The sequence below is a fragment of the Pseudonaja textilis genome, chromosome 6, assembly GCF_049901715.1.
Source record: "Pseudonaja textilis isolate UNSWEBS1 chromosome 6, rPseTex1.2, whole genome shotgun sequence".
In the NCBI taxonomy this organism is placed as follows: domain Eukaryota; kingdom Metazoa; phylum Chordata; class Lepidosauria; order Squamata; family Elapidae; genus Pseudonaja; species Pseudonaja textilis.
This window is the reverse complement of record NC_141995.1, coordinates 59551536-59566302: the sequence shown is the minus strand read 5'-3', so window position 1 is coordinate 59566302 and position 14767 is coordinate 59551536. Positions and strand designations below refer to the sequence as shown.

The window sequence follows — 14767 nt, the reverse complement described above, 5'->3', positions numbered from 1 at the left end:
CTGAGAGAACTTTGAAAAGCAATACATGATACAACATAAAGGCATGCTGTTAAAAGAGGGAAAATGTTTAAAAATTTCACAGCGTGTGTTCTTAAGTAGCATTTTGGAACCCTTCCATAATTCTTATTCGGCTTTACAGAGAAAAGAAATGCAAGCCTAGAATTCTAGATTTAAAACTTATATTTTTACCATCTCAAGTTTCACTTAACTTAATATTACATTTAAATCACACAAATGCAGAGTTGTAAAATTGGCAGTTTGGGAGATTTTAATTATGTTTTATTATCTAAATTTAATTTATCATAGGACATGTGAAAACTTGAACAATAAAAATCAGTTATGCAATCTTATTGCATTTGTATACTGAAGAACCATTTATATTAGTAGTTTGACCAAGGATGATCATGAGTATCAAAATGATAATGTTTGACCAAGGATGATCATAAATATCAGAATGCACTAAATAATGTTAGTATACTCCCTATATCTGCCAAAATTATCTAGCTTCCTATATGTAACTTTCCATATCTAACAAAATTCAATATTATTAAAATACAGGTCCTTCCTTCCTTCCTTCCTTCCTTCCTTCCTTCCTTCCTTCCTTCCTTCCTTCCTTCCTTCCTTCCTTCCTTCCTTCCTTCCTTCCTTCCTTCCAATCATGCTGGGAACAGTAGTAAAATAACAGACATATATCTTTAATTCAAAAATTGTTAGTTGTAGGGTTACACATTCTTTAAAAATTATTTAGGAAAACTAATTCAGGTCTGCTACAAACACAGAATCTCTTTTATTCTGTAAAAGCTAAAAGAAAAATATTGTTTTAAGAAGCTGAATCATAAAAGTCCATATGATTCTTTAAAGCTTCCCTAAAGCTTGAAAAATGCTTGGAAAAAAGGGAGTGATGTAATGAATAGAAGAGAGGTGCTGTGTTTGTTCTCACATGAGGTCTGAAGCAATTTCTCATGTTATTAGTCACTATCACTGCAATTTCCTTCAGGGAGAATATTTTTTCTGTGTAGAAAGATGGCTAGGTGAAGCTGTCTCTTTCTTTCACTGGATTGAAAGAAAAGTGAAATTTCTGGGTGAGATATTTCATCTACATGAAACAGAAATGTGCTTTTCTAGGAATTTATACTAAAATCATGCAGCCCATTTTCTGTATAGCAAAAGTTGAGTTAAATACACAAAACTAGTTTTTAAGTTTTCCTGACTATAAATTTTCCTTACTATCTGTTTGTAGAAACAGTATTGTAGCCAATAAGTAAATGAGTAACACATAGGCATATTCTGCTTCATACTTCATTATTGATATTCTTCATTAACCAATGATTAAAACTACACAATGCTCCAATGTTTCAAGAAAATTAATAAAATGGAAGTTATCATGCCTTTCTCAGTGGGTATGTGTATATGTTTATGTGTTAATTTTTTAAGAGTCTTAAATTTGTCTTTTATGCAAAGGAAATTTATTATCTAAGAGCCCTGAAGCACTAGATAATACCAAAGGAACAAATAAAAATATATAAAGGGCACAAATATATTAAGAGATTATCACTTAGCCTATAGATAGGGTGTCAAACTCGATTTCATTGAGGGCCACATCAGGGTTCTTATGTTTGACCTCAGGGGGTTGGGGTGGGTATCAGTGGTGGTATTCAGCCGGTTCGCAACAGATCAGGCAAACCGGTAGCAAGAATTTGGCGTGCGTCGCAAACCCATAGTTCTGGCTAGCCACGCCCCCCACTTGGTCGTCCTCCCGCCTGATGCTCGCTCACCCCACCCACCTGCCTGACATTCACCTAAGATATTTCTTTCTTTTTTCGCCCTCCCAATAATCAGCTGTAGATAAGATCTGCTGTGCTGGGATTCCCCTTGCTGAGGCCCAGGAAGGCAAAAAATGGAGGGAGGAGCTCAGCCCCCCCCCTTCATTTTTTGCCTTCCAGAGCCCCAGAGGAGCCTTGGGGGAGCAAAAACGCCCTCCCAAAGGCTCCTCTGTGGCTAAGAAGCTCCCCCAAATGGAGCTTGGAGGGGTGCTGCGTGCCCCTCCGATGCTCTGTTCCTTTTCTTCCTGAGCCCCAGAGGAACCTGAGGGGAGCAAAAACGCCCCCCCAGAGACTCCCCTGTGGCTAAGAAGCTCCCCCAAACAGGTGGGGGCTGCAAAAAAGCCATGCCCACCCAGTCACATGGTCACGCCCACCAAGCCACACCCAAAGAACCAGTAGTAAAAGTTTTTGAATGCCACCACTGGTGGGCGTGGACAGGTTATAGGCATGGTCAGCTCAATATCACTTGTGTCAGGGGCACTTGTGGCAGCCTTGGTTCTGTGCCAGTGAAAACAGGCTCCTGAGATCCATTTTAGGCTGCAACGGCCTCCTGCAATCTCTGCCAGCAAAAATGGAGCTTGGGAGAACCATGCGTAGGCCTTGCAAGTCCTGTTTTCAGCTGCAACAGCCCCCTGCAGCCCTCTACCAGTGAAAACTGTTGCGTTCAACAGACAGACCCACAGTTTTCACTCCAGTCCGTGCTTCTGGCGGGAGCGCGGACCGCTCCCATTGGTCGATGCTGTTTGACAGCCGGCTATAAAAGGAGCTGTCAAACGGCATCAGCTGTTGCCGCCAGCTGACTGCCTGTTAGCCCGGCAGCCGTGGCAACCCTTTATTCTTTGAAATAAAGTTACTTGACGTTCGCTCCGTGTCTGCCTCAGCTCATTACCCGCCACTCCACAACAAAAACAGAGTTTGGGAGGCCACACACAGCCCTTCTAAACTCCATTTTTGTTGGCAGGCTGGTCCTTTTCTGTTTCTAGGGTAGCCTCGGGGGCCAGATCTAAGCATCTGTGGGCTGGATCTGGACCATGGGCCTTAAGTTTGACATCCCTGGCCTATAAGGATGTCACTTTTTAATTCCAGTGCACAAACTATTATTAAACTATTATTAAAATCATATGTTAGATGAATACTATAAGATAGCTGTGATATCTCATTGTCATTGAAAGACAAGGATCGTGAAAATACAAGTCACTTGATCATTTCTCCTTCATAATAGCTATTTGAATAACATTCTGGTTTGCACCTAGGGAGCTGAACATCCACTAAAGAACAAAATCAGTGGAGACAGTTTTGTCAGTCAAGGCACCATATCAGTGGTGGCTAACCCTTTCGGGCTCCTGTGCCAAAAATTGTGTGCATGCTTGCACATTCGCACTCACATGCCAGCACCCAGAAAGCAATGTGCGCCTCCCACACCCCCTACGCATGCACAGGTAATTCTCATCCACGCCACCCACTTACTTGCACTGTGCCTCACAGCTGATTTTTGGTGGGTTTGAGGCCTTTTTCGGCCTTCCAAAGGCTTGAGGAAGGCTTTTGCAGGGTGAAAACTAGCTCCGTTTCATCACTTCTGGTATTTTCAGAAAAATGGAAGTGACAAAATGGGGCTATAGTTTTCCACCTGCAAAGCCTGCAGAAGCCTTCCTCAAGCCTTTGAGGCCGAAAAAAGGCCTCAAACTGCCAAAAATCAGCTGTAAGGAGCCCACATGCCCAGTGAGGTAAGTTTACTTGCAGCTTACGTGCTGGCACAAATGGCTCTGCAGGCCACCTGTGGCACGTGTGCCATAGGTTGGCCATCACGGCACATTTAATGTTAAGTATTACATTATTCAGATATTAATGTCTCAGGTAAAGAAAAAAAATGCAGAAAAGATGTGTCTTAAGCGGAGCACCTGCTGAGTGTCAAAACTGAGAAATACAAAAAACACACACAAATTGAAATCAGCAAGAAGAAAACTGTAAACAACATATTCTTTGATTTCAACCAGCACATTACCACTTACTGAGTTGAACGGCTGAAGAACTTTAATGCAGTACTAATGGGTTAGAAGAGCAAGAGAAAATCAAGTCTGTAAAGATTAATATTTTGGAACAGCATTGTATGTAGTAAAGGGTTTTTTTTTCTTAAGAGGCTAAAATATTAAGTTACTTAATATATGTCTAATGTCTTTATATACGTATTATTGCTTGACACAGTATATTAAAATACAATCTGACAATGGATTTTAGTCTAGGAACAGGAACCTGTTATTTTCCTCATTTAAGTAAGTACAGTTGTTTTACAATTGTTGTTTTAATACCTCTGGGGTTGAAAATAATTCTGCCATTTGAAATAGGAATGATAAAATCATAGGATCCGACTATAATTATTTCAGAAGACAGTAATTCTACCAGTATTTCTAAGAGAGCATTTAGATAATGAAGTTGCTTTTTACTAATTTGCATCCCATTTGTATTATTTTTGCAAATAACTCATCAACACTAACATTCCTCCTCCTATTTTCCCCACAACAATGACCCTGTGAGTTGAGTAGAGTAGAGAAACAGTGACTGCTCAAAACCATCCAGCTGGCTTTCATAACTAAGGCAGGGCTTGAACTTCTAGCCTGGTGCCTTAACCACTACACCAAATTGGTACTGTTTAATTTTGTTTGTTCTGTACCAAATTTCCTGATAATATGGGGAGGGAAATCAAAAGCAGTTCCAGAATCAACTTCTGGATGACCCTTGGTGGTGCAGTGGTTAGAATGCAGTACTGCCTTCAATTTGGCGGTTCGAATCTCACCAGGCTCAAAGTTGACTCAGCCTTCCATCCTTTCCAGATTGTTGAGGGCAATATGCTGATTCTATAAACCACTTAGAGACTGTTGTGAAACAGTTTTATTTATTTAGCATATGGCATGTGTTAGTCAGGGATCACCAAGGTGGCTAGCTATCTCTGTGAAAGGAATTTTTTGGGCGGTGTTATCTTTACCCACGGGACACCTGAATGCCAATAGGTATTTGGAGGAGGCTTCTTTCTTGTCCCTACACAGTTATTCGCTCATAGGATTCGAACTGCTGAACTGCCGACCTCAGCGGTATGCAGGCCCAGCATCGTACCATATGAGCCACCACAGTATATAAGTCTAAGTGCTATTAATGGATCGAAAGCATCAAAAAAATAAACAAAGAAAATGGTATATTAAAATATTTGGTGCTTCCACTAAGATCTGCAGGTGAATCTTGCCTGAGGTTCCAAAATGTTACTGTTAACCTTCAGAAAAAGGATTATTATCTCAGATACTCATTCTGAACGATTATTTAAGAAACAAATCTTTTCTGAACTGTTCTTAAACATACCATCTATATGCACTCCACTTCCATGAGGGAAAAATTTAGAACACCTAATCACATACAGTTGCCATTTAAGTGTACAGAGGTAAGTGTCATCAAGAAAGAATTGTCTTCTTTCCCTCTGAGTTTCTACTGTTTTGACTGACTTTAATCTCTTGAGTAAATATTACATCATCTTTCATAAAAACACAAAATCTACTAGGATCTGCTCCACAGAGATATATTGGATATTGTCCTTTAATTAAGGCACTGAAAAATAAAAATTAATTAATAGGCTACTCATTACTGAAAATGACTAAAATGAATAACAAAGAGATGGGTTGAAAAAGGAAATAAAATAATAAGTCAATACTCTGAAAAAAAGGTTATTTTTCATCTTTAAAGACCTTAAACATTTGTCTTTTTTAAATATATAAAGAGGGTAAAATTATGTTTTTCCATGTATATCTACTGTTCTTATCCATAGGAACACATTGTTGAGTAGCTGCAGTTGCTTACAAATAAATTCTCTCATTTCTGTGGTGATATTTATCTCTCATCTATATGTCACTATTCAAAAAAACTTCAGTTGCATATACTGTAGCTTTTGAAAAACATGCCAGTAAAAGTGGTGAACCTCATTTGTGTCTATGTATTTTTCTAACAAACGTGCAATCAAAAAGTGCATTCTTGTGGAGAATTTTTTTTTTTTAAAAAAAATCAGCTTTCTATTCACCTCCCTCTGCACCCACACGAACACCATAATAGGTACCATTAACTATAAAATATTCTCAGTATAAAGTATTTTTGACCATTATATTTATTAATAAATTCAGTCAGGCTCAGCATTTGGTACACCCACACTTTTTAGATAAAGTGGAATAGAAACATTTCAGTGAATATTTATTATATAAAAATATGGAACAATAAAAAAATTATCGTTTCATTTGTTTTTAAGATTTTTCTAAAACTCAGCCGGACACATATAAAGAGTTAATTCTTCCTCTTTGAAAAACCAGAATCGCCTGAAGTGAAATGATGTGTAACATACTCAAAACCACTCTTTTTTCCACTTTGTAGAATAAAAGGGTCCATTATCCTTTGTAATTTTTCAGTTTCAGAGGAGTTTCTGTATCCAGTGTGAATATTTCGATAGGAGTAATATGTGTTCTCCATAATAATCGATTCAAAGTGTTATTTCTATATCAGGTGTGTTCCTCTCTCTGTTTTAGAACTTTAACAAATTATATCTCATCTTTATTCATTTTAGTTCTGTTAAATAGCTATTTTCAAGGGATCAAGTAACGGTGATATTTCATAATTAATTTTGTTTCATTGAACATTCATTTTCCATATTGAGTATACTGATTTAGTGAATTAAATGTGTTTGCGATATGAGAGACACAACCTTGGGGGAGGGCATGAAATGGTAATGGGAAGTAAAATGGAAAGAATATGGTTGCATGCAGAGATGGTATTCAGCAGGTTCTGACTAGTTCTGGAGAACCCGTAGCAGAAATTCTGAGTAGTTTGGAGAACCGGCAAATTACCACCTCTGACTGGAGATTTTACAGTATCCTTCCCCAGCCTCGCCCACCAAGCCATACCCACAAAACCAGTAGTAAAACCATTTTCAATCCCACCACTCTTTGCCTATCTTATCAATCAGAATAGAGCTGGAAGGGACCTTGAAGGATCTTCTAATCCAACCTCCTGCTCAAGCAGCAGATCCTACACAATTTAAGGTAAGTGGCTCTACAGTTTCTTCTTAAAAACCTCCAGTGTTGAAGCACCCACAGCTTGTTAAGGAAGGATGTTCCACTAGTTAATTTTGAAAAACCATTGTTCCATCTTAACCATTAAAGATATAGCTTTAGGGACAGCTTCTTTAATATCTAATTCCATTTTTTTGCAAGAGAGCTCCTTGAGATAAGCACTTTTTCCCAAGCTGTTTGAGGTCCCTTTAGAAGGGAGGGTAAGAATGACCGATTTACAGATCTGTCTTGTTCATGTTTAATTTAGTTTAGCTTTGTTTGTAGAAGAAATTCTACTTTCATGTTGGTCTCTTATCAACTCAGGGTAGATCATTAAAATTGCAAGCCTAGGCATGCCATTATCTAGCTGACATTTTAGAGCAGACAGATGCCAAACAATATTTTAAAAACATTACAATATGCTGAATGATGGTGTTGACTAAATGAAGTAGAAGTTTCATATACAATCAGTCACTCATCACTCTTTCACAGAATTAAAGTCCTTTTATTTGAACAATGTCCTTAATCTACACTCTGTCTGTCTGTCTGTCTGTCTCTCTCTCTGTGTGTGTGTTTTGAATCTTTCCATTTTAAACTTTAAATAACTCAACTGACTTCAAGTTCCTGTCAAGAACAGGCAAGGATTTCCCAGTACTTATATGATTATATTCATTATCTTCAACTTTTCTGTGAAATAAAATGTGCTGATTACAATTGCTACGGTAAACATATTATTTTGTATTCAGCTGGTTCTTCTTGTATTTAGGACAACTCAATCATAGACTAAAGAAGATAGAAGAAGTTAATCCAGACAATAAATTTGATAAAATTAGCCACTTATAAGCATTCATTAACTTCATCGGGGAAGTCAGCTCATTCTGACAAGGAATACTGTTATCGCCCTGTAGCCACTATACTAATTCCATAAAAAGAAAGTTTGGATACATAGGAATTCTATGCATATATCATTCGTGTGTGTGTGTGTGTGTGTGTTTTCGTAGATTTTCACAGGTTGGCCAATCTGCAAACATCAACTCCATCAACCAATCAAGAAATGACAACACAGACAACCTCCCCACTAGTATATATAGGGAGACGGCAGCTCCGATCACACTTTGCTCGCACAAGCACGAAGCCGAAAGCACCAGCCTGAAGATGGCGAGTGGGACCTTGTCAAAAACATTGCCAAGATGCTCTCAATCTAATTATGATTGTGCAGAAACCATACAGCATAGAATATATATGTGACCTGACAATCAGTTCAAAGCAAACATGTGCCCGGTGGATAGTATACTTTTATTTTAAATAGTCCTATACATGTATAAGGGGGTTCTTGCTTGAATAAGACAACTTAAAATACGCATGAAAATTACTTAATTATATAGCAGAGGTGTCAAACTCGATTTCATTGAGGCCTGCCTCAGGGTTGTATTTAACCTCGGGGAGCCAGGAGCAGCGTGGGCATTACCAACACGATGATATTTGTGTCAGGGAATGCCTCTGGCGGCCCTACCACTCTGCCAGCTAAAACAAGCTCCCAAGCTCAGTTTTCATCTCAGACGGCCTCCTGCAACCCTCCACCAGTGAAAACAGAGCTTGGGACGGACACATGCACTGGCCAGTTCTTTGCTATCTCCTGGGCTTTCAGTTTGACACCCTTGTTTTTCTTACAGTAAAAAAATCTTGCAGGTAGCTTGGCTTTTTAGCCAACCTAACCTATAGTTTTTATTATACCTTCTCCTTTGAGTATTCTTATGTATCAAAAGACTGGAGGAAGAATCATATCCCATCTTGCATGATATTTTTGCAAAAAGCATAAGCACTGAAATCCTTTGATAACTGGGAAGATAACTGGGAACAGGAAGGAAGGGAAGCAAACACTGTTATATCATGCCAATTGTGTCAACCACATAAACCATGAATCCAAGGGAATTCATTAAATAAATCTTTTTTTAATCCCATTAACAAAATCTTCTAGTTATTTGTAAAACAGTTTGCTACATGAGATTTAGGTCAGAATTTAACCATGATAATTAAATATGAAATACTATATGTTAGCAAGTATTTTGTTTTGTATGTGTATTCTGAAAATTCAGCTCTAAAATGTATACAATCTTAATATCTCATGTGGATGTCAATATAAGTATATATACTTTTCAAGATTACAGCTTATTTACCCTTCTGCCTTTCCAACTCTTCAACCATGTATTTAACTCAGTTCAGGAAATTAATTTTGATAGCTGTGTATCATGCTTCTCACACTTTGTGCAATCACCTATGTGAATCTTGCACAACTAAAAATACTACAAATAACAAAACGAATGATATAACTTTATTTATCACTAAATAACTTTTTGTAGCATTCCAACATTCTAGTCAAACTATATGAAATACAATTGCAAATTTTACTTTGAAAGGTGAAAGGTCATTATAGAAATTGTATAATACAAAAATAGCATTCCTCTACTCATCAGAGTTCCTAATAACAAAACATATGCAATATCAGGCTGATAAACATGTTAAATCATATTCCTTTCTCTGTTTTACAACCAACTGAAGATCCAGATTACAACCACAGGATGGATGAACAATGGTTAATAATTCTTTCATCCACAGAGTTTCTTGTGGAAATTACTCCAAAACTAGTATTTACTGCTATTGATTATTTTACAAATAAAGAACTGATAACTGATAGCTATGAATAACTATTGAAAAGGAAAACATTTGAGTATGCTAAGATAAAATGTAATTTGTACTTGGTGCCATTTCTCCAATAACCTATGTTCCCAGATATCATTATACTACTGTACTGACCAAGTAATTTATTAAGATTACTGATCTATTTAGATTAATACTATAAGTAACAATAGGGAACAGCTCTTGAATTTCTCTAATGCCAACATATCCTATTATAGAAACATGTTTGCATTTTTTCCAAATTCTAAAAAAGTCAGGCCAGATATTCTACTATTCTCTCTTGGCATCACTTCTGAATGCTTCTTATTATAGCTATAATATAATGCCATTTTGAGCATTTTTCATTGTGTACTACAATATGGCCTTTTTATAACTTGAAATTCCAAGGGAACAATTGGTTCTTAACATTAAAACAGCTTATAGCTGTACTCAAATCTGATATAAGTTTTAACATATATTTGACTGAAAAATTTATTCAGTCATATTTTAGACAATTATGTATGGTAGAACCTTAGTTGCTTGAATTGCTCATGCTGTATTGGCTTTGAGGTAACAATTAGCTATTAAATTAAGCAAATTTCCTTGAGTCAGAATTTGTTTTCTGAATATTTGTGGTAAAATAGCTATTTAAGAAAATTAATTTTAAAAGAATTGTTCTGTGATAGTGATTCTTTAGTATCGAAGGAGAGTAAGATTCAAACATTTAAGTTTGCTGGATGACATTGAGCAACACCAGATTCTTTTGGTCTAACTTGCCTCACAGGGTGGTTGAGTTAATGAAGTAGCAAAGGATATAGTCATAGTTGCCATTCTGATCTACTTGGAGTAAGAATGTAATAATAACAACAAAACAAAACAAAATAGTAACTTAGTCCAAATAAGTTTATACAATGAAAACCAATCATAATCCAGCCTATGTAATCTCCATGTGGTTTGTTATTGGCCTTAGCAATTTGGAGACAATTAATACAAAGCTATTGCATACACTTCACACAAATTCACCATCTCAGTGCCCTAAATCCTAAAATTGAAGGAATAAATGAAAGATGGTTAGAATTATTTAATGATTTGCCTGAATCCAAAAGCTTATTTTCCCTCAACTTTAGGTTAATGTGTTGAATACATTCGTGTGGATGTGGAATCTCCATTCATGCAATTAGTCCTTCCTTCCTTCCTATTTCATACAACATAAAAGAGTTTATAACTAATGGGTAAATGGAAAAACATGGTGAATTTTGGATCTAATGTGTTAAGACCCATATCCCTACACAATAAGTGTTGTCATGAATTCAGGTAAATATATGAAGAAGTTTAACATATAATATGCTTATTTACACAGAAATAATTTCATATAGTTGATAACATACATATCAAACTTACCTTTACAAGTTATAAAGTTAATTAGTCCTCCATTGAACATATAATACAATAATAGTATTATTTTTAAATGTAAGAAAACTAGATAGCTTTTTTCTTACTTTCTTAAAATTGTCTGAATACATTTATTTAAATTAAAAATCAAAGCTGGTCATTTTTTCAATTATGCAGGACAAACGTGCAATATTAAGGAATGAGAAAATTTTAGTGAATTATTCTCAGTACTTCAAATAATAATTTACCACAGGGGTTACTTTTTTTTTAAAAAAAAAAGGACAATCCAAGTGGTAGACTCAACAGTGATAAATGTAGATCAAGATCAAGCCTTCAGAATTAGGATGATAAGGTGCTACAGTTGTACAAATATGTATCTTTCAAAATAATTTCTGGAACACTTCCTTCATACCTTTTGAGCTGCACTGTGTTAATAAGATAAGTAGCAACTCTAAAAAAGAAGGTTGAAACTAGGATGTAGGAAAGACTTGCTCGAGACATCTATTCTAACTACCTGATTAATTAGACTATTGTGGGCAACCATTTTGTCTTATCAGTAAATTAACATAAAAAAACCAAAGAACAAACTTCAGTTTTCCATTTTCCAGACACTTCCAGTAATATTACAGCCCATATTCTCTTTCACAGTAAAAAATGACATAAAAAACTAAAGAACAAACTTCAGTTTTCCATTTTCCAGATACTTCAGTAATATTACAGCCTATATTCTCTTTCACAGTAAAAAATGAACTTAGTTGAACTAATTTCTGAGCAATTGTACATATGGAATTATGCTACAATTTCTTATTGTAGCACCTATAACTTTATAGGTCAAATTGTATATTTTCTGGAACTTATAAAAACATAAATTACAAGGCATATTCAAGAACAATATGTATTTTTTAACCTATAGTAACAAAACATTTAATCGGCATGAGAGTAATCACTGAAAAACATGCTTATAAGCTTGAGCCCTCTACATGTCTACACAGGCACTGCAAGAGGATAGAGAGACAGAGAGACAGAAATAATATCTAATGTCTCTGGCTATCTCTTTCTCTCTCTTCCTGCCTCTCCCTCTCCCTGTGTGTGCGTTCACATATCTCAGCATTTCATATTCTTTTTCATAAGCAAATATAGAAAAGGAATACTTCAAGACAGTTGCTTTCACCTTTCACCTGAAAGAGCATAGAAAGTTGGAAATATGCCTGTTTTCAGGACTGAATAAGGATTCATCTGAACAATGTATGTATGTATGTATGTATGTATGTCTGCTATTGTACTAATATGCATTTTTCCCAAGATGAAACTTCAGTATTAACATAGCTCAAGGATTTATCATCAAAACTTTTCTTCGCTGAATTAAGCAGCTGTTAATCTTACTTCCTGCTGTTTCAGAATTGCTGACAACCTTGAAACCATTATTTTAGCAGATGTTTGGTACTAGCAGCATATATCAACTTTAACACAGCGCATTAAAGTAAAACTGACAAAAACAAAGCAAAGAACTTCACATTGTTTTGGAACATATTGCAACTGGTATTTTTTTTTTTGCCATTCTGTCCAGCACAAACAGTTTTTGTTATTGTTTTAAGCTGAATTAGGCAGAGGGGAATATAAAAATGGTTTTAGTATCATGTGTGTATGGGCGAAGATTACCAAATAATCTACAATGTGATGCAGTTATGGCTGAGAAGTTAATTTGCTTTTCTGTTCAATTTAATCATCTGGGTCCCTGCTAGCTATAAAATTTTCACTCTTGGGAAAACATTAAAATCATCCGGAAAATATTCCAGCTTGTGCAGAAAAAAGTATGGAAATTCACATAAACTAGCTTTCTTTGGGAACAAAGCTCCGAATAAAGAACGGTGAGGTATGAAAGCATAAGCTCTTTCATCCGTCTCTTTTCCAGCTGTCCTCAGTTACCTTCTAACTGTATTACAGAATTGGAACTTCATATCTGCATCATCTTCTAGCCTGAAGGAAGGCCTGACACTGACCAATCAATATTGCAGAACAAACAAACCACAAGTTTCCATCCTTAGGCTGACCTTGAGGATTACAGGGTGAAGCCCTTAATAAAACTGAACAGTGTAAGTTTTGTATTGAAATATTTTTGTTTGCAGTGTATGAAATATCAGTGTATGTTGTTCAAAACCCCTAAAACCCCGTAACTCCTCTGTATCTGTCTCACGAAGATATACACATAAGGAGGAGGGTGAATCAGGCATTTATTTTGCCTCCCCTTTTTAATTCTTGCTTTGCTCACTGTTTCCCCAGTTGATTTTACATACTCCTTTCTCTCCTTCCAGAAAAATCGCAATGTATTCACCCCAAATGTTTTCACTGGGATTTCCAGGAGATCTTTTAATTAAAATCTATCAAAGAGTTAATCCAGGCGTCTTGTTCCTTCCACATATATGTAGACAACAAAACAACATTTTTAAAAAACCTACAATCACATTTTTTTTAAAAAAAATATCTCTGCCACCGAGTGAGCCCTTCGCACTTCACCAGGGCTTCCCCTTCAACCGAAATTCACCTCTTGTTTACCAAATGTTCATTACCCTCCTTCAAAATTGTTGAAACAATTCCTCATCCCCCAGGGTTGTACCGGATTGATTCGAGAATGAACCAGTTTAAAACTTTCTCTTTCCCACAGTGCTGTCTCTCAAACTTCCTTTGCTTAAACCTGAAATAAGCGTTTGAACCCCCCCAAAAAAAAGAAAAGAAAAGAAAAGAAGAAGAAGAAATGCATTTCAAGTTCAGTTCCTTCCTTACCTGATCGAAGTCACTCAAAAACCCCACGAAGGAAAGAGGGAGAAGTGTTTTGTTTTTTTTTTCTTCCTTTTTTATGTTTTCCCCTTTGTGGAAAAATTGCACCTTCTCTGATTACCAACGTCTGTTGAAGTACAGCAAATAATAATAATAAAAAAATAACCGAAGCGTAAAAATGTTGCAAAGATAAAAAGTGAGGGAAAGAAACCCACAAGTTCGGGATAAAGTCCGAAGAAATGTCCTCGTTGAGGAGGGCAGCGAATCTCCTTCGACGTCCGATAAGCTCCTTTGCCAAGTTGCTTTGGCGTGCTTGTGTGGGGTGTGTGTGTGTGTGTGTGTGTGTGTGTGTGTGACGGGGGTGGGAGGAACGAAGGGAGGAGAAAGGGCCAATCCCCCACCGGCGCAGGCGAAGACAAGAGCGGGAATCCCAGTTTCAGCACCAACAGACTGGTGGACAGCACCCAGCTCTTTCCCTCTCCAGTTCAGCTTACGCACTGAAGCCGGCAGCTCCTCCTCCTCCTCCTCCTCCTCTTCCTCGCTGCTTACAGCTAAAGCCCCAGCGGGTCCCCGCCTCTCGTTGCCTCGCACCCACCCCCACCCACCCCACCTTCCCCCCCCCACGCCCAACCCTCGCGTCAGCCCCTTTGATTTGCATAAGGAGCCGGGAAAAGACGGGGGGGAGCAAGCTGCAGACGGCCCCGTGACCAGCCGCCGTTGTAATGACGGGCAAGGGCTGCCGTCAGGTTTTTGCAACTGGTAGCAGCAGCCGAGCCTCGAAACCCGCTTTGGGGAGGGAGGGAGGGAGGGGGTTGAGGAGGGACGGCGGGAAGCCAGGAAAAGCTGTACAAATAAAGGCGGCCGTCAGAACTAACGCCGGGGGTTTGGGGTTGTTTTGGGGGGGAAAAGACAAGGAAAGCGAAGCGCCGCCACTTTGGTGGTGTGGACGCGGAGGGGGAGGGAGGGAGTAAAACGCAACCTTTTCTTTCCTGCTGGCAAAGAAAGAAAGGAAAATAGCCCTGAAAA

The 14767-nt window shown here is 37.5% G+C and overlaps 1 protein-coding gene across 1 annotated transcript in view; it reads right to left on the bottom strand.

Annotated features, from left to right (window-relative positions):
• FSTL5 (follistatin like 5) overlaps positions 1 to 13823 on the bottom strand; it is a 340397-nt gene extending 326574 nt beyond the window's left edge. Inside the window, exon 1 of the mRNA XM_026699957.2 lies at positions 13748 to 13823. The gene's annotated coding sequence lies outside the window, so the exon portion shown is untranslated. The remainder of the gene's footprint in view (positions 1 to 13747) is intronic.
• Between the last annotated feature and the right edge of the window lie 944 nt (positions 13824 to 14767).